The sequence below is a fragment of the Vicugna pacos genome, chromosome 5 (assembly GCF_048564905.1).
Source record: "Vicugna pacos chromosome 5, VicPac4, whole genome shotgun sequence".
In the NCBI taxonomy this organism is placed as follows: domain Eukaryota; kingdom Metazoa; phylum Chordata; class Mammalia; order Artiodactyla; family Camelidae; genus Vicugna; species Vicugna pacos.
Genome location: NC_132991.1, coordinates 61,795,190 through 61,814,096, shown reverse-complemented (window position 1 = coordinate 61,814,096; position 18,907 = coordinate 61,795,190). Strand labels below are relative to the sequence as shown.

Sequence of the window (18,907 nt, the reverse complement as noted above, 5' to 3'; positions counted from 1 at the left end):
TTTTCCTGATAAACTTCAAATGGTGGAGGGGAATTAGACCAACCTTTCGTCATGGACCTACAATGTAGAAAATATTTCCTGACTAGGTATAAGAGGAACAGCACAATTTTAATAATAAACTCAAATACATTACCCTGTTTGTGGTTGTGCTGTGGAATAGATCAGTCAGAAGGTGAAATCTTAACTGACTTCCTAACGGTGTTCCTTAAACATGATGGCGTAGTGAGAATGAGTCAGTCAGGAAAGGAGTAAAAGAATGAATTTTCTTGAATTGTAATTGGAGTCCTGTGTAAGCTAAGCCTTTCTATTTCAACACAGAAGGCTTTGGTCTTCTCTCCTACCTCTCAGAATGACAGACCCTCAGAACTGGAAAGACCCCAGAGAAGATCTACTGCAACCCTCAAGAACATGGTAGGGAGGTGGGTACAGCTCAGTGCTACAGTAAACCCTTAGCCTATACAAGGTCCTGGGTTCAAGCCCCAGTACCTCCATTAACAAATTGAATTAAAAAATTACAAAAAAGAACATGTTAGACACATGATCATCTATATTTCTAAGAACAGGCACGTCTGTTTCTGTTTTGTAAATACATTCATTTGTATTGTTTAGAGTTTATATATTCTACCTTGCTGCAAATGGCAGAATTCCATTCGTTTTAATGGCTGAATAACATTCCTCTGTATGTGTGTGCGCGCGAGTGTGTGTGAGAGAGAGAGAGTTCATTATCCATTTATCTGTTGAGCATTTGGGTTACTTCCACATCTTGGCTTCTGAAAGTAGTGCTGTTGTGAACATTGAGGTGCATGTATCTTTTCAAATTAGTGTTTTTGTTTTTTCTGGATATATACCCAGGGGTGGAATTGCTGTTACCAAAGGAAGGAGGGAAAGAGGGAGGGACAAATTAGTGGTATGGGATTAAGAGATACAGATTACTATGTATAAAATAAATAAGCAACGAGAATATATTATAAAGCACAGGGAATGACAGCCATTAATTTGTAATATTTTTAAAGGAATATAATATGTAAAAATACTGAATCACTATGCTGTACACCTGAAACTAATATAATATTGTAAATCAACCATATCTCAATTAAAAAAAATAAAAGGAATTGTGGCAAGTTCACCAGCCTCTTGCAATTTTAGGAAATTTTTTTTTAATTTTTAAAATTACATTAGATGAGATGCCAATAAAAACTATTCTCTGTAATTTCTCTCCTAAATGTATAAATGTAGAATATGAAAGACTTCTAAAATTCCACCCCTAAGAGATTTCCACTTTTTATATACATTTATACAATTTTTTTCCAAAAGTACTGTGCATGTTCTACAACTTTTTATTTTCACTAACTATATTTGAATAAAACCTTTTCAGTAAAAGTAGAACTAGCTAATTCATTTATATAATTGTTTACTATTAAAATGTATATATTAATTTATTTGGGAATGAGATTTTTGATTGTTTCCAAATTTATACTATGATTAACAATGAAAAATTTCTTATACATATATTTTTGCCCAGAGTGTTGTTTTCTGTGGTATAAATTCCTAGAAATAACTGAGTAAAATAATGTCTTTTTAAAAAAATAGATATCGATATTCTGCATCCAAAAATGTTGTAATCATTACAACTCTCAGTATATATAAGCAGACATCAAAATCTTCACTCTGATTCTCCAAGTCATTAAACGAAGACTTTAAGATTGTATGACAAGAATGTGTTAAAAATAATTCCCTGCTTTGTCAAAAAAAAAAAACAACCCTAATTTTGTTAGTTACATTTATTTACAATGAGGAATAAGGACTAAATAAGGTATTTTGATATCAGCCTCTAGTTCTTCTTTACTGAGCCAATAAGAACTCTAATGAACTCACTAAACCATCAGTTTATTTTTCAGCTGTGTGTCCAATTAATTCCCCTCCTACTATACTATCTTCTCTTGACCAGCACTTCTTACTTTCAGAGGGCTGGTATTTTTTTTTTTCAGTTAAGTCTTGATATTTGCTTATGTAATTGCCTAAAACTATGTCTTCAAATGATGAATTTTAAATGACTTAGTGAAGGTGATATTTTCCCCAATAAAGCAGGTGAAATTTAGCAGGTGACCTTGTATCACTTCTCTATCTCTACTCTCAATACATTTTATCTGTATAATCCCTTCAGGGACCAGTGATCTTCTCCATACTAAAGTGATACCTTAGGGTCAGTAGAGTTTTTTCCTTTTATGAGTGAAAATTTGACTTTTTACTGCTCGGTAATTTCATGCCCTGCATCTACTATCTAGTATTACAGTATCACAGGGAGTCCTCTTCAGCAGGTTAGTCATCCTACTGTAGACGAGACATTTATTTTTCACTTGAAGCCAAAGAATTTCAGCTACTCCCTCTGATCACAGAATTGTGTCACATCTTTAATTATGTGAAAATATAAACCAGTTCTTTTACTGCCCCAAATTATTTTTATTAACCCCCAAATATGTCAAATTGCCAAAATAATGTTTTGCAGGAAGTTTTTTCAAAGACCACATAATATGTGCACTATATTTCCAGTGAAAAGTTATAACATGCATTGTCATGCTTAAAATGCAAATAAAAATACAAATAAAGTGCTTTTAATGTGAGGAGCATGCAGGTCACGTCTTATCCAAAGCAGACATATCTGCATTTCTTTGGTTGTTGGTTATTAATATTTCATTAATTTTCAAGCTACTGCAAATTCCCCTTGAGATATCATTAATAAAATACCATCCATATCAGCAAGATTATAGTCAAAGTAGCCAAACTACAGAATCCATTTAATTACCTAGAAATTTTAACAGTGCTATGCACTTGCTTTAATTTAAAGCACTGAACAATCTGATGCTTTGATGATTACAAAGGGTCTTTAGCTTTCTCTATTTTGTTGATAATTTTAATTATTTCACATACTTTTCCCACTTAGATGCATTCCTTTGGTTGCTCTTCTAGAATAATAATGAGCCAGTTTTGAGAAAAAATGAGTAAATAAATACTTATAAAATAAATTTAAGAATGGACTAATATACAGGCACTTAACATTCACAATATCATCACTTTTCTCCTCAGTTTCCTCAGTGACACATAAAATTTTTCATCAAGCAATGAAGTCAATAAATTAATAGCATTAAATTTTGCCAAAATATTCAAATGTTCAGAACTGCCTCATCCTCTGCCCATCCTAAGAATACCAATTTTCCTGATTCTGAATAATTCCTTGCATACATGAGTAGGTGTTTTGGATTTAGGTGTTAAAGCAATTCCTAATTTTACTCTAACCCTATCTCACATACAGTCATGCACCTGATCATACTGCATTCACATAAAGAATGGCAAGACAGAGAAGAAAAATGAAGCACATTTTTACGATTTTTTTTCAGATGTGCATGCAGGCTGAAGCCTCGTTCATTTGAAAATTTTACCAGGTTACACAGAGCAATTACCAGTTTATTCTTCTCAGTTAATAGATTTTTTTCCCTCAGTTTGTTATTTTCCTGGATAAATCTCTGAATCAGTGTGCTCAGTGAAAGAAACCAGTCACAAAAGTGTGCATATTGTGATTGTATTTATATAAAGTTCAAGAACAGGCAAAATATGTTTATGTTGATAGGAATTAAGTAGTGGATTCTATGGAGGCAGCCACTGAATGGGAAGAGGCATGAGGGAACCTTCTGGAGGTGATGAGAATACTTTTCATCTTCACATATAAATACACACATAAAAATATTAAGCTTTAAATGGGACATGGATGCACCTTCCTCTATGTAAGTTATAACCCAGGTTTTCAAATGTTTTTCCTTGGTGCCAAGAACAAATATTGAAGTTTAAGTGAAAAAGACATTTCAATAAACTTTTGCATCCATTTCCCTGTTTCTGCTTTTACTCTTCCAGTTCAAGCCCTATTTATTCCAAATCTTAACCACTGAAAACCCTACTGAGTCCAAGGATCATAATTTGTTCTCCCTTTCTTCCTTAATTATTGAACCCTTAATTTTTACATTTGTTAACTTCCTTTTAATTAATTGTCATCATAAGTGAATAACTTTGGATAATAGAATATAGGTGGACGAGGTGTGTATAACTTTCAGGAATAGTACAATTAAGGAAGAGTATGTACTCTTTTTTTCCGTTCCTCTTTCCTGTCAGCTAGAATTATGTAACGGTAGCTAGCATTCAAGTAACCATATTGGACCATCGCAGAATTCATGTGCTCAGGATGGAGGAGGAGCTAGACAGAACTGTGGGGTCATAATCCCAGGAGAGCCATCTCAGCTCTGAAATACCTATCTCCAGATTTCATTTACTTGAGAGAGAAATATATTTTTGTTTTATTTAAGCTACAGTTAACTTATGGGCTTTTTTGGTGACCAGTAGCTGAATCTAAAGTAACTTGATAAACTTGATATATAAGCGTTTTTCCTATCAATTCTTTCTCACTATAATCCATCATTCAAACATACTATAGAAATTTTTCTGACAGTATATCTGAACATGATCCCTCCTCCACTGAAATTTCTTACTCTTATTCAGAAATATGGCCATTATTCTAGGCATAGTAATATTGCTATTATTAAATAATCATCTTACAAAAGAGAGTGCAAAATCTGATTTTGCATTTTTAAATTAAATATCAATTTGTATAGGAAATGAAGACCTGAAGATACCCACCAAAATGGAAGTGCTCATTATTTTGGGGTTATAAAATAACAGTTAATATTTCTATTTGTATTGTATTTTTCTGAATTTACTAAATTTATGACAATAAATATGCATCACTGTAGTAATTAAAACAAATAACTTTTTCAGAAACAAAATTAAAATCATTCATGATTTCATAAAATTCATAAACTTCTCTAACATTTAAAATTTAAAGAGACGTTTCCATTAGTGACAGTAACAAATCAAAATTGCCACTCTGATTCTAACCATCCCCCATTTTTCTAGAGGCTTAACTAATAAACTAAAGAAAAGAAAAATAAACTTATGCAAACAATAGTAACATGAAGAAGTAACATTCACTGAGTACTTAATTCTAACAGGCTGTCTTCTAAGTACTTTTACATCTGTTGATTTATGTGTGACCACTAACCCTCTATGAGAAAGAACTATTAATGAGAGGTAAAGACCTAAGGCACAGAGAGATAAGTCATGGTAGGGCTGATGTCTTAACCCAAGTTATCTGGTTCAAGATTCTGTACTCTTATCTCCATTTTTTTACCCCCATAGCCACATGCAAAATGATTGACAAAAACGATGACTTACTATCACAGATTTTTGTATGGATAAAATGCAGAATAACAAAGTTATATGCAAACCAAGAAAAATATTTGTAACATTTATGATAGAATATATAGGAAATTAATAATCTTAAGGCACTTTTATAATTCAAAAAAAGATGAAAAATAAATACTCTATAGAACAGGAAAAGACAAACAAGTGTTTTTCAAAGAAAGTAATATTCAAATAAAATAATGTTTAACCTCACTGATAATCAAATACTCACAAATTTAAGATATGCTACTTTTTATTTTTTATATTGGTAAGTCCTGAAATAGTCATTATTGTGACTTTGGCCAGGGTGTGGAAACACAGTCACTCTCATGTATTGTGCTAGAAGGACAAATTCATAAAACTTTTTGAAAGACAGTAAACAATATATACCCAAGTTTAAAATGTACATAACCCCTTCAAGGTGAGAGCACCCTTTTAAGAATTTAGCCTAATTTAAAAAAAAGAAAATTTAGTTCACAACTGAACTTTGTGGTAGTCACATTTGTAATAGTGAAAAACTAGAAACTAGTTAAATGTACATCCATTAGGGATAGGTTAATCAAATTATAGTATATTTATACAATGAAATACCATGTAATCACATAAAAGAACACGTAAGTACTAATGTGTGAAGATGTCCATGGTGTACTATTAAAAAAAATTGTAACACAGTACTGTAGAGTGAATGGTTCTATTTGAGTTAATATACATGTTTACATGTTTATTTTTTAAGGTCAGGAAGACTTTTCAAGAAAGTATTATCACTGGGGAGGGTATAGCTCAAGTGGTAGGGTATATGCTTAGCATACACAAGGTCCTGGGTTCAATCCCCAGTACCTCCTCTAAAAATAAATAAACAAGTAAACCTAATTACCTCCCCCCCAAAAAAAATGAAAAAGAAGAAAACAAAAAGAAAAAAGAAAGTATTATCACCTATTGGTTCAGAACTGAGTAGGAAGAAAGGGATGGGGATAAGGTGGACAAAAGATTATAGAGGAGAGTTAAATATATTTCTACTTACAGATGACTCTTTTGTTTTTCTAACACATAAGCGTACTTACATATATTATAAAAACAGTAGAAATATTTTTACCTTCAAAAAAACAACTAAAAATCTTCGCATTGTAGCACTTTTTCTACCTTCTTCCTGACATTCATTATACTCAGTAGCTAAACCTGATTCTTATGGAGGTCCACCATAATTCTCAAATTTCAAGATCAAGACCTCACTCATACCCAAGACAGTGACTGTTTTCTTCTCTTCCTGGAATGCTTCTCTTCCCAATTCTACCTATCAAAATTCTTCAATAGTAGGTAATTCTGAAAATGCTACTTAAGCCCTAGAATGGTCTATCTTACTTTTTCTCTTGTTTTTTCCATTTCAAAGGGAAAAACAAATATTAAAGACTTACCACAATATGGTATGCATTATCCAATCTCTGTATATGCCTGTCTTCTATAGGACTCTCTGGGCTGTTCATTGGCAGTATCTTCTATATCTTTTTATCCTTCAATTATGTGTAGCCCTCAAGCATGTATACAGTAGATGCCCCAAAAATGTTCACTGAATTGCTAAATTGACTACAGAGATAGCTCAATTGATAACACAAATGAAATGTTAATGAATGTGATTGTTTTGTCAATTACTGAAACAGGTGATTTATCTACAGTGGGATTCGTTCTCATTTCTTTGAGAAAATGGATATTAAAATTATTCACATGAAAAGAGGCACAGCTATTCTCTTAATATTTAAATAATTGTTGCCCTACAGAAATGTATTCAGTGTTAATGTAGCAGTGTAATCATCTTTATTGAAAGTGAATGATTACTAAAATTCTTGTCAAGTTAACAAGGTTGAGAAGCTGAAGTTCTTAAAACTGTTCAAATGTAGCCACCAGACAGGGCTTATAACTGCTACACTCAGGTACCAATTCCAATAATTGAAGAGACTGACAGAAAATGATGAATCAACAATTAAATTCATATGCAATTTGTCTTCATTTCACTTAAAGCACATTGATTACATACAACCTTATCTCTTTGTTGGGTTCTAATACCTGCTGATTACTCCTGACCCTCTCCTTGCAGAAAAACCCCACTAGTCTTTAAAAAGTTGGAAGTTTTTGCAATATAATTTCCTTGTGCCTTTTATACATTATAGAATATCTCAATCAATATACTATCACTTAAGTGATAATTCAAACTATTTACATCATTCTATTGAATAGGGTCTCACTCCCTAAGGTATAATTCAAATTTTATATAGCACTAAATAGAGGAAATTAGTTCAAATTTGGAACTAAAATATGTCTCCTTAAAATGCTCTACCCAGTGGCCCTAAATTCTGCCTTTTGTAATACAAAGATAATTGCTTTTCAATATTAGAGTCTAGTCCATTCCAAGTTTCTCAATTCCCTTTCACTCTATGCTTATTATTAAGCACTTTGCATCCAAGACTCTGGATACTTAATTCTTGTAACCTTCCTATTCATCTCTTCTTCTCTCATATTTTTCCTGTTTTAGCTTATGTCGAAGACCTGAGGCCAGTGTTATTTTCCTTAATTTATCAATTCCCTTCTTTTTCACTCTAGTTTCAATATTGTAACACCTTGCATTCTGAAGCTTGGTATGTCTGGTTGTCTCTCCAATATCTAATATTCTCACCTAATCTTTTCTGAACTATGATTATGAAAATGTGCCCTGAGAATCTATTTCCTACTTTTACTCTGTCATCATATGTGGATTTCCTACTTTTTGCTCTTTTGTTTAATCTAAGTTTATGAAACCTGAATCAAGATTGTAAACCTTCTCCAAAAGGGCCATCCTGCCCAGGAGGAACCCCTAGATATTTATAATGTCTGTCTAAGCAAATATTTTCATCTGTGCCCATTTTCAGCATGCATAATATTTTAAGGATTTCACTATACTTCTCTCTGTAACATTTGCTTTTCCAGATCATGGACTTTCACCATGCTCATATCTATGTTTAATTTGCCTTAACAGACCCTATTCCTGATCTGTCCAAATTCTGCAACCCAGTCTTGCAACCAATAGTTAATATCTACACAGGTTATAGTGAAGATTTTAATTTTCCAACTGAATTAAGCTGAAAACATTAACCATAACACTATATCTCACTTTTTTTTCCCTTCTATGGGAAAAAAATAAACAAAATTAAAATAAAATTAGAATAACAATAATAGTGCTATCCTACTTCCCTTATCCTAAAAAATAAAAAGTATATTCATTTTATTTCTAGAAACAAGGTGAATAAAGGAAATTGATTAGTTCTACTTTATAAATATCAATTCAAATAATGATGTGAATATATATTTAGTATATTTTATTCTTTTTAATTAATATTTTAAAAAATGACTACTGTATTATAGTTTTTTTTATTAAAGAGATATTCAAAATTAAAACTCCTTCAAAGGTAATGAGGCCTCAACAACTCTTCAATTTCAATCTGAAGGTAATCTTCCAGGGAAGCCCTACTACAAATTATAATTTGTTACAACAAATAAAAGAAAAATGAAACTCATGTATTATACCAGAGAGAGGCCAAAAGGTTAACATTTCCTCTCCCAGGCCTGAAAGAAAGTCTATAAAGGAATCTCTGAAGCTTTCACCAGAAAAGCTGGATCTTTAGTGATAGTGAAGAAAATCTATTCTGAAATTGTACCTATTAAAGAAAACAGATAGACCAAAGGACAATGGAAGATCTGTAGAGAAAATAAAGAAACAACTGGTATGACTTTTTTTAAGTACAGAGTGAATTTCATCATCTTCAGTCAACCTTACACAGGAAGCAACATTAGTTCCTTATAAAATGTCTAAGGATCATGTTGTTACTTTAATGTTGAAATTTATCGTTCAGTACCTTAAAGAAAGGTAAATTATACAAAATACTTTATTGCCAGTTAGAAGAATCTAATAATGGATATAATTAGACACTATTAATACATTTTTCTATAAAAAATCATTAAAAAAAACCAGGCACACGTAAAAGAATTAAAGTGGATACTCTCATACCATGCACAAAAATAAGTTCAAATGGATTAAAGACTTAAGCATAAGTGCTGAAACCAAAAGTCATAACATGGGCAGGAAACTCTTTGACATTAGTCTTAGTAATATTTTGGAGGGTATATCTCCTCAGGCAAGGGAAACAAAAGCAAAAATGAACAAATGGGACTACGTCAAACCAAAAAGCTTTTGCATAAAGAAACTATGAGCAAAACAAAAAGGCTACCTACTGAAATGGGAGAAGATATTGCAAAGGATGTATTTATTAAGGGGTTAATGTCCAAAATATACAAACAACTCATTCAACCAACATTGAAAAAACAAACAATCCAATTAAAAAATGAGCAGGGGATTTGAACAGACATTTTTCCAAAGATATACCAACAAGCACATGAAAAGATGCTCAATGTCACTTCTCATTAGGGAAATTTAAATCAAAACCACAATGAGATATCACCACGCATCTGTTAGGATGGCTACTGTCAAAAAGACAACAAATAACGTGTACTGGGAAGGATGTGGAGAAAAAGGAACCCTCAAGAGCTGTTGGTGGGGATGTAAAATGGTGCAGCCACTGTGGAAAATAGTATGGAGATTCCTCAAAAAATTAAAAATAGAACCACCACATGTTCCAGCAATTCTACTCCTGGGTATTTATCCAAAGAAAACAAAAACATGGATTAGAAAATATATATTCCCTGCTAAGTTCATTGCAGCATTATTTACAATAGCCAAGATATGGAAGCAACCTAAGTGCCTGTCAACAGAAGAATGGATAAAAATGTTTGTAACATGTAATATTACTCAGCCATTAAAAACAGAATGAAATCTTGCCATCTGTGATAACATGGATGGACATAGATGATATTATTCTAAGATAAATAAGTCAGACAGAGAAAGACAAATGTTGATTTCACTTATATGTAGAACCTAAAGAAAATAAAACACAAATGAACAAACATAACAGAAGAGAAACTGAGTTATAGACACAGAGAAAAAACAGGCATTGCCAGAGGAGAGGGGGTAGGAGAAGAAAAGAAGTAGGTAAAGGAGATTAAGAGGTAGAAGCTTCTAGTTGCAAAATATAGGTGTCACAGGCATGAATTGTGTACTGTGGGAATATAGTTAATAACTATGCAATATCTTTGTATGGTAACATTTCATAACTGGGCTTACTGTGGTGATCATTTTGAAACGTACGAAAATACCAAGTCACTATGTTGTGTAACAGGAACTAATAACCAAAAAACAAACTCAAATAAAAAGAGATCAGATCTGTGGTTACCAGAGGCAGGGGTAGGGACGGGGGAATTAGATGCAGGCAGTCAAAGGCACAAACTTCCAGTTATAAGATAAATAAGTACTAGAGATGTATTGTACAACATGATAAATATAATTAACAGCACTATATGTTATATATGAAAATCGTTAAGAGAAAAAATCATGAGAGTTCTCATCACAAGAAGACTTTTTTTGTATTTCTGTAATTTTGTATTTATACTTGATGATGGACGTTCACTAAACTTACTATGATAATCATTTCATGACATATGTGAGTCAAATCATTATGCTGTACAACTTAAAGTTATGCTGTGCTGTGTGTCAATTATATTTCAATAAAACTGGAAGAAAAACAAGGAAAGTTAAATTACAGAGAACAAATTATGTGCCAGTTAACAGAATCTAATATGGGAGGAATTAAATTCTGTTAAAGATTTTTCCATACATTGAATATTTTTACTAGTTCAAGTTATGTAAAACACTGAAGACAGATAAAGGCATGCTTCTAATTTTACTGCAAAGAGCCATGAATTCTCTTTAGATTATGTCTAACAGGGTGTTCACACTTTCTGTTCCCTAAGCCTGAAACCTATTCCTTGCACTTATCTGGATGCCTTCTCACTTCCTTTTTCAGATCTTAACTCAAATACACCCTTTTAATCAGACTTCCCTTGCCCATCCTATCTAAAATTGCAAACCTCATCCAACCAGTTTCTATTCTCTTCTTGACATTTTCCTTTGCTCTTATACTATTTTCCCAGTAAAATGCTCCATGAGGGCAGATTCGTTTCACTTTTGTTTGCAACTACATTCCCAACAAGAATAATGTGTTGCACATGGAAGGCACTCAGGTATTTGTTGAAATAAAACAAAATGAAAACATAAACCCTGAAAGTAATAATATGTTAAGACGATAATTTCTAACTAGAAATTGAAGAAGTACAGAAGAAAAAAATAAACACGTACTTACTGATTTTTTTAAAGAGGCTAAAAGAAATACAAAAGGTATGAGAATAACAACAGAAGTCACACAACTAGAAATATAAAGTTAGTAAGAATCTTACAAGTTTAATTTGGCATCTTGGAGAAGGCTCTGCTGTAATTAAATTTTATCAGTGCATGTAAACAAATGAAAGTGGGGCTATAATATTAAATTTAAAAGTCTAACCAACCCATATTCTTCTTTTAATCCCGTATCAGCTACTCAGTAAGACTGTCTCATTACCTTTACAGGCTCAGCATGCTGCCAGTATCTAAGCTATAACCTACATTGAAGGCAGTTGAACTTGTCATTCATTTACATGATACACTTGAAACGGAGATTCGCTATGAATGTTCTATATAATTGTTGAAGACCTTCTTCACTTGTTCCATCCTATTTCCAATTCTATTAACCATCTTTGTGCATCTTTAATCTCTGATTTCTTTGAGTCTTCCACTTATTTTTTTTTTGGATATTTTTTTTTGGTTTAAAATATCAATATTCCTTAAAAGACTCTGGTATAATGTACCCCAGCTTGCATCATTTTCTTCTGCCCTGTAATGGGACCACTCCCCTAAGTCCAGTTCCATGCACCATCAGAAGCTACTGCACTGGCAATCAAGAGATGGTATACAAAGTCCAACTGTACAACACAGAGAAGTAAATTCAATACCTTGTAATAGCCTATAATGAAAACGAATATGAAAAGGCATATATATGTATAAATGAATCAGTATGCTCTACAACAGAAATTAATACAACATTGTAAGTAGACTATATTTCAATTAAAAAAATAGTGTACAGAATCCGAGTTTAGAATTAATGAACATTAGAGATGGAAGATAACAGGGGAGGGTGGGAGTTAACGTACACACACAAAAGATAGCTGACAGAAATAATGGGAAGGAAAACAAGTAGTGCTTATTGAATGACTTCTTTTAACCCTAGATAACCAATTGAATGACTGTATTGTTCATATGCAGGAATCGAGGTTTCATTGAGTTAACCTACTCCATGGTGTTCAGCACTTAATTATCTTCCTCAAATACCATACTGATCATTTAATTCATCTAATCACAAATTCAATAAGATCCTAATTACCTCCAAAAATAAAAGTGTGTGTCATTCATAGTCCTCTTTGATACCATTTCAATTCACCTATTCAATTATTTTTTCTAATACTACTTTCTAAACATTCTACCTCAAGTATGTGTCTTCAAATGCCTTATACTTTTTCTTTCAAACTGTGCACAGCCTGGTATTCAGTAACTTTATAATGTACACCCAATGTTGTTTTCCTGTTTAATCATCTATTAGCTATTACCCAAATTTGTTGATCCAGCAAAAGCTGGTCTTTTCACGGTACTTACTTTAAATTTACTGACTATGTTTACTGTTTATTGTCTGCCTGCATTTACTAAAATATAATATCCAAGAGAGATAGGTTTGGATCTGTTTTGTTCATTGATATGTCTGAAGCACTGGAACATTATTGGTGAGTAAGTGATTTTCAAATATTTTATATTTTCATTGACCCTGAGTTAATTACTTTTTCTCCATTCTCAAAGTGTCTTTAAATCAGGTTCTCATTAACATTTTCTTGGATCACTATAATAGTCTTCTAACTAAATTCCATTCCTAATATTTCCCCTGAGTCAGTGAATCCTCTCCTTAGGAATGTCTTCTAAAAAAAAAAGTCTGACCAGGTCACTTTTCTCTTAGAAATCAGGTCATTTCTAAGAAACTTTGTTTCATAGTCTTGCATAAGTCTACTTTTCTAATTTTTCTACCGTCACTCCACAATCAGAATACCTTTCTCTGGGCTACTCCACCAAAGAGAATGAACCTTTGAATATATTTCTAAGCACAGAGTACAGGCTAATGAGCTTTTATAAGACATAATGGAAGCTCAATATTAGTGAGACATGGTAAAAGATGATAAAAGAACATAAAGTGCTCAAACAGTGACTTTCAAATATTTTTACTTAACATCACGGTAGCAATGCATTACATTGCCTGTTGTTTGTATACACACAAACATACATTCTATGTATAAGCATATACATATATGTACAAGAATGTATATTTTACAAGAAATTTTTTGTGTCTATAGAATATATATATATTTTCACACTGGTTCAATGGGATATTTGTCATTACTACATGCAATCCGAACTATTTTTCTTTTTATTCTATTATGTTCTACTTATGCATATACAATTCACTAAACTAATTTCACAAGCCAATAATAAACTGCAATGCATAATCTGAAGAAAAACAAATCTGCTAAGAGGATTTGAATCTTTTGGCATGACTGAATTGTAGCCCAGAATGCTGATAGCATTATTCAATGAAACTAAGCTTCTGTTGGTGATTTAGCGGCAGTCAGAAAATTGGAGCAATCTTGTAATACTAAGAGTGAGCAAATGCTACTCCAGTTTTCAAAAAGGATGGGGAAAAGCCACACCACTGAGTAACAGTCTAAGATGCCATATTTCTTAAGCCACATCACTGAGTAACAGTCTAAGATGGATAATTTAAGGAACCATTTGTGAACACAGGAAAAAAGAAGTAGTAATCACTAGTGTTCAACATAATCTCAATAAAAATTAGTCAAATCAAATCAACATCAGTTGCCTGGTTGCGAAGCTAGTGTATCAAGGATATGTATTAAAATTTTGAAAGGCATAAGGAAATAAAGGAACCATTCGTTCCTGTGACAGAGATAACATGGTGTGGTCACTCACCATGTGCCCTTCCTCTACTGTATACACAACTAGAATATATTTCAGACTCCTTTGCAGTTAGGTGGGCCCGTGTGACTGAGTTCTGGCCAACTGAGTGTGATCCAAAGTGATACACACTGCTGTCAGAATGACTCTTCCGTGTAACCCAGTGCCGTTTTCCCAAGCCCTCTTACCAAGCCCTCTTACCAATATGATATTTCAGCAATGGTCTATTTCTCTTTTACATTATCAATGGTTCCCTCTCTCCTTATATCACGTCACCATATAAATATAATGTAATGTTTCCCATATTAATATATCCATGTCTAACTTCATGTCCCTCCAAATTTTTCTCTACTTCTCTGCTCTTTTGACAGGAGTGTCTCTCTACAGAACTGTCTATGCTCACTGCTTCCTCACGTGATCCTTTGTCTCTTGAACATATTCTAATCAAGCTTTTTACTCTTGCCATAAAACAACTCTCGTCAGGGTCAAAACTGACCTTCAGATTGCTAAGCCTATTGTTTTTATTGTCTGTCTCCAGTCTCACCTTATTTTCTTATTCATAAATGGTTGACACATTTGTGCAGTCTTCATTTGGCTTTAAAAGCACTACTATCTTTTTTTTTTCCCTATTTCTTAACTTTTGTATCCAGGTGAGATGATGGATGTTCACCAAACTTGTTTTGATAATCACTGCATGATGTAAGTCAAATCACCGTGTTGTACACTTTAAACGTACATGGTGTTGCATGTCAGCTGTATCTCAATAAAGCCAGAAGGAAAAAAAGCACTACAATCTTGTTCTCCTCATACCTACCTCCCTAGCCACCCATTTAGTCTCCTTTCGTGTTCTTACCTCACCTCCCTACTCTTGGCAAGCCTAAGGTCAGCCTTTAGACTCCTTCTTTTCTCTGTCTACATGCACTAAGATGGTCTTACCAAGTTTCGTGCCTTTAAATACCAACTACACACAGATGACTGACAAAATACATGTTTAGCCCATACCTCTCACTTGAACATTATTTCTATGCTTCCTAAGTAATTTTATCTAGTAGGATCTCAGACTTAACAAAGGTCCAAAATTAAACTCCTGATTCTCTTTGCCAAACCTGAGCCTCACCAATCTTCTCCAACTGGTAATTGATAAACTGATTTTTCCAAGTGTAAGCAAAAACTTGAAATCATCCTTGACTACTGTCTTCCACACATGACAGTTCCTCAGCAAATTCCTTCTCTTTAAAATGTACCAATTTCAGCAACTTCCACTGCTATCCTGATCCAAGTTGTCCTCATCTCTCATCTCTTATTATTATAGTTAAGTTTCTAACTGATTTCCTTGTTTCTATCTTTTTCACCCAGTCTGCCATTCACACAGAAGCCTGGGTAATCCTTTTAAGAATTTACAGTTTTCAGAAGATCAGTATAATAATAATATCCTGAATGATCCTTTTGAAATGACAGTCAGATCATACTACTTTTCTAAACTTCATATACATGTCATTCAATCAACTTTTGAATATGTGAAAAAGACTGTTTAACAAGCTACATCAGGTCAAAGGAATTATGGATTAGGTTATTTCTTAGGATAATTTTGAAAAGCTATTTTTCAACATGAATCAATATTCCAGTGGTATTCATTCTTTGAAGTTGTAATTCCATCGCAATTTACAATTTCATTTATTTGGCCTTGTTAACAAAACATACAGAATTACTTTGCTTAGCCAAATCTATCCTACTAGAACTCTTACCTTGGGGATTCAGCAATAATTTAAATAATGATCATTCTTCAGCTATATATATTACATGCCCTGTAATTATATTCTCTTAATATTGCATGAATTATAATATAATAATGCTGTATACAAAATATACTTGATATTATACAAACATCTAAATTTAAAGTTCTCAGTTATTATGATAAATATAGGTCTGTATTAATAAATGAAAGAAAAATTTAAAGAAAAAATATATAAGCATACACTCTATAAATAGTATGCTTTGCTTTCCTATGGTCTAAAACACACACAAATATACAGTTGTGTAATCAAATATGGACTTAATTTCATGACAGTATGCTCATATTTATCTTACATTAAACCTCTCCAAAAATGAATGATTTCTAGCTGCTGCTAGAGGTTCACAGATACTCAGTTTAGTAGAAACATAAATAAATTAGGCAATAGCATTTTACCTCTGTAACAATGCATATTAAGGGCTGTTTTCATCTGGCTATAAGATCACAAAGGATAATTTTTAAAAAATCCATAACTAAGGTATTCCTCACAAATTGAAAAAGCAAGAGCAAAAATATGAAAGCAGCATTGCAAAATTTTGCTCATATTATCCATTTTTTCGTCCTATGCATGCTCCTTTGTATTAGACACAGAGGGACTTCTCTCCTTGGGCCTCCCTTAACCTGAAGATAAACAGGGAGGTGGATCCTCTTTTACTTGTCTGATCCATCCCTGTTCCTTAAAAATACGCTTTATCTATGAATTTTCTCTAATAAGCATAATAAACTTTAAAATGGAGAGGTCATATTGAGATTTTTTTCATACACAGTAGCTTTCAAAGGCTAAAAAATGACATTATAAGCTTGTTTTCTTTTAAACTAAGTTATGTCTTTATGTTTCTAATGTGATATGCGGATCTTCAATTACCCCACGTCTACTGGATATAGGTTTTTCTCTAAGGTGGTTTAATCATTTTGATAAAAACACTGTGTAAAGAGAATGCCTAATGACTGGGTTAAACATGCTATTTCTTTGGCATTTCTTTTATACTTAATTCATACCTTTGGCACAGCAGAAATGGAAAAATTACCTGGAGCTTACTGACACAAATGATATTACAGAGTCATAATAGATTTTCTTCAAGTGTCTATACATTACAAGTTTAAGTTACTATGTATCTGACAAAAGTAATTTGTTAAAGAGTATTTCTAAAACTATTTATCTGACATCTATTCAAAAAGCATTTTCTGCACTTAAATTAGACTGGCCATAGAAATTTGCTAACCTTTCACGACACGGTGACTTAAAAATCCATTAAAGCTTAAAAAAAAAATGCACTACTTGACTTTTCTGTGATTCTAAGAGCAAACAGCTATCTAACATTTTCAGGATCATTAAATTAAAAATGATAAGGAAAGAAAATCATTAACTAATTTATATTTCTCTTCTAATGGGAATAGAATTAGTAATTACTTTTGCTGGTGAAACATTCTGTAGTCAGTCACTTGTATCCAAATCACATGCTTATCATTCAAGGTATGGGGCCTACTGACCGTAAATTACAAAATCTTGCAGTTGTATTTATAGAATAGTATTAATAACAAGTGACACAGAATCTTCAGGCTTCACCCTGCAAACTTTTATTCTGAAATTTCCTTTTCCTATGCTGCATTTGCTTTTTCGACTTTTTGTAAACTAGAACCAGGGTTAGCCCTGTACCTCACACACTGTAACACAATAAATATTTACTAAACTAATGTGTGAACCAATTTGGGCATTTGAAAAAAAGATGAGAAAGTAGGTACAAGCTTGTGTGATTAAGACTTAAATTCAAAAAAACATGAAATACATGGAAGTTATAATGATAAGCAGTTATAATGTGAAGTTTTATCTTCTTCATAAGACAATTTATAAGCATACAAGGAATTAATTCCTTTTTCATTCCACCTGCTGCCCTTGTTAAAATTACTGTAAAAACCATGGTTTGAAAAATTTGAAGCTACATTCACTTCATCTACCTATTTCCTCAATGGTACTACTGATCCAGCTGACTTCTTAAGATCATATTAACTTGTTTAAACTCAGACAATATATCCATTAGTACCAGCTTGTATGACATTTATTATATTTTTTCCTAAACAGTTGCAGTGAAGAACAAGGTAACAGATTGTATTCCTTAAACAAAAAACTATGAAACCAACAATAAAGCAGTTTATCAAATTTTAAAAAAAGGTACATCCTTGACAAAAAGACCTCTAAAATTATATAGGATTGTGTTTTACAGTATTTAAATTTGATTTAGTAATTGTCTGTATCTCCACTGACATGAGTTGTTATAATGTATATGTTGTAAAGCACACTTTTTAAGAGGGACCCAAGAACAGGACACTAGTTTACCTGCAGGATTACTTAACTGAAGAGGCAATATTTCTGATAACTTGAGTTTAACCTCAAGCCATCATTTATTTTTCTCAATTATAGAATGCTATATCCCTAAAAATAGTAGTATGCTATGATTAAAGTGGTTGGCAATTCTAATATATTTGGCTAGATTGGCAACCAATCAAATGCATAGGCAAAAAATTTCCGTTTAGAATTAGGCAAACAGAAGTATGAACTTATCCACTCTTTAAGCTTATATTGTGAATCTCAAGTAAACTTCCTGGGCCCTTCCTTCTGTTACAACGAGAGTATAGTTGTAACACCGCTTTCTTTCATCAGCAGACGAGGTGTCCTATGCCTATTCTTACAGAAGGGGCTGCTCTGCACACACTAACCAGAGGCCTCAGCTTCCCATCACAGGCAGTATTCCAAACAGAAACAGCCAGGAGTGTCCCGAAACTGTAAACTGATTCCTAAACACAAGACG

The 18,907-nt window shown here is 32.7% G+C and overlaps 1 protein-coding gene across 2 annotated transcripts in view; it reads right to left on the bottom strand.

Moving 5' to 3' along the window:
- The window catches only part of ERBB4 (erb-b2 receptor tyrosine kinase 4), a 987,764-nt gene that overhangs the window by 392,822 nt on the left and 576,035 nt on the right, over positions 1-18,907 (bottom strand). The gene's annotated exons all lie outside the window — the stretch shown is intronic.